Source organism: Jaculus jaculus, chromosome 3, assembly GCF_020740685.1.
Source record: "Jaculus jaculus isolate mJacJac1 chromosome 3, mJacJac1.mat.Y.cur, whole genome shotgun sequence".
Classification (NCBI taxonomy): Eukaryota; Metazoa; Chordata; class Mammalia; order Rodentia; family Dipodidae; genus Jaculus; species Jaculus jaculus.
Genome location: NC_059104.1, coordinates 138,480,324 through 138,482,766, shown reverse-complemented (window position 1 = coordinate 138,482,766; position 2,443 = coordinate 138,480,324). Strand labels below are relative to the sequence as shown.

The window sequence follows — 2,443 nt, the reverse complement described above, 5'->3', positions numbered from 1 at the left end:
CCAAAGATTTATTCCTACTCTAGTTTGTAGGGTCCATGCTGAGGGAGGGGCTGGGGTGCTGCTGCTAGGTTATTTTTCTCCCAGTGACAACATGAGCCTATCCCGTGGAGGTTTCTAGCAGGCACTTCATCAGCATATTGATTTTAAAGCTTTATTGACATGACTAAGACACTTCGAGGCAGACTCTGAGCTCTTCCTGTAAGCTATTGGTCCCTCTGCTCTTCACTCCTTGCCTTTGATTGAGCTATTGAATATTTCTTATGTGAGGCCAAGACCTATCAGTGAGATTTCTATCCTCAGAAGACTTCAAATATCCAGCAATCTGCACTTTCTTAAACTTTTGTGAAGGTATAAATTCTGCAGACATTCACATTTCTGAAACTGAGTCTTGGTATTCACCCTGTATGTGAGCTCATACACTACTTAACTGCAAATCCCTCTCCATCTGTTATGCATACATCCTTGGGAGTTTGTTGTGGTTTCAATGAAAAATGTCCCCCAATAGACTCATGTGTTTGAATACTTTGTCCATCATATGGTGGTGCTGTTTAGGAAGGCCTTGAAACCTTTTAGTAAATTGAGACTTGCTATACAAATTGGGTTACTGGGGGTAGGCCTTGAGGTTTTTGTTGTTGTTGTTTGCTTTTATAAATAACAGTATATTCCCTGAATTTCTAAGCAGGGCTGTGGCAGTCACCAGTGTCCAGTGTGTCAGTAGACCGGCAGAACCTCATCATCACTGGCCTCATATGTTTAGGAGCTGTGAGGTGGGGGGAATCACACAAAATCCGGAATGCTTCATGAATTTGCATGTCATCCTTGCTCAGAGGTCATGCTAACCTTTTCTGTATCATTCCACTTTTAGTATACATGTGCCAAACTGAGCATGTCCTTGAGGTTTTATAGCTCAGCCCCACTTCCTGTTTGTCTTACACTTCCTGATTCTGTATCCAATGAAAGTTTCCAGTCTCCCACTCTTGCTGCTATAACTCACACTCCCATCACAGAAAGTATCCTCTCAAAGTGTAAGCCAAAATTAACCATTTGCCTTCCTTAGACTGCTTCTGACTGGGTATTTGGCTATAGCAATAAATGGATGTAGCGTTCTAATACATGTCAAGTCCTGAGCTCCCAGCTCAGCCTGGGGAAATAATCATCATTAAGGAGCCACTTGAACAGCATGACTCAAACAGGATGCTGCTAAAGGGAAATAGATGCTATGGTAAATAAATGTGAGGGAGAGTATCTCCCTAAGGAAGTTGGACCAAGAGCATTCTGCTGGAGGGATTCATAAGGAGCACCAAACATTAAGTAGGAAATAAGTGAAAAAAGAAAAAGAGGAGAAATTCATTGAAGATAAAAGCATATACAACAGTCATAGAGTCAGTATGGAGTACACAGAAGGAAGAGGGCATCACTGGAAATGCTGAGGGAGCTGACCTGAAGGTGAAAAGAAAGGTTAGTGCATGATGCTGAAGGCCTTCACATATCTACTCAGTATCTTACCTATCAATTTACTACAAGAGGGGAGGTCCTAGTGATCCTGACAGCATCATTTCATTGGGCAATGTAAATGTGTCTTTCTATAGGCATCCATTCCAAACATTGCTAGGAAAATGAAAATGAAAATCACAATGAGATACTATAGCCTCACTTTTATCATAATATTTACTCTTGGCAATATTTAAAAATAAAAATAAAATATTAAGCATTAGTGACCTTGTGAAGAAAATAGAAGCCTTGGCCATTTATCATGGGTATGTAAACTGGTGCAGGGTCCATAGAAGACAGAGGTTTGGAAACCTTTCATAAAATCCAGTAAAATACAAGCCAAATTGGACTAGCCTAAAATGCTATAGAAGCTCTCAGGAATGAAGTCAGCCATGTGGAAGATAGAAACTCAGAACTGGAAGATAAAACTGAAGAAACAGTTCATGTGTCCAAAAGATTCAAAAAGTTCAAAAAGTTTTGTGAACAGAACATGAGGGAACTATGGGATATTCTTAAGTGTACCAACATTTGGATCATGGGAATACCAGAAGGGGAAGAAATTCAGACTAAAGACATGGAAAACTTATTCAACGAAATTATTGAAGAAAGCTTTCCCACTCTCTCAAAAGAAAGTCACATCAAGTAACAAGAAGCTAACAGAACCCCAAACAGACTGGATCAAAGGAGAAATTCTCCAAAACATATTATCATTAAGACTCTAAACACTAATAACAAAGAGGAAGTCCTAAAAGCAGCTAGAAAGAAACAAGACATTGCATATGAGGGTAACCCTATCAGAATTACTTCACACTTCTCAATGGAAAACCTGAAAGCAGAAGGACCTGGAATCAAACACTGCAAAGTCTAAGAACGTATGGTTTCTAGTCCAGACTACTCTACCCAATAAAAGTATCCCTCCTAATAGATGATGAAAGAAAAAGTTTCTTTGACA

At 39.6% G+C, this 2,443-nt stretch overlaps 1 non-coding gene across 1 annotated transcript; it reads right to left on the bottom strand.

The window, feature by feature from the left end:
• Window positions 1-782: 782 nt before the first annotated feature.
• LOC123459705 lies at window positions 783-888 on the bottom strand. Its single transcript, XR_006636462.1, has one exon. It is a non-coding gene; the product is annotated as a U6 spliceosomal RNA (small nuclear RNA).
• Window positions 889-2,443: the final 1,555 nt, after the last annotated feature.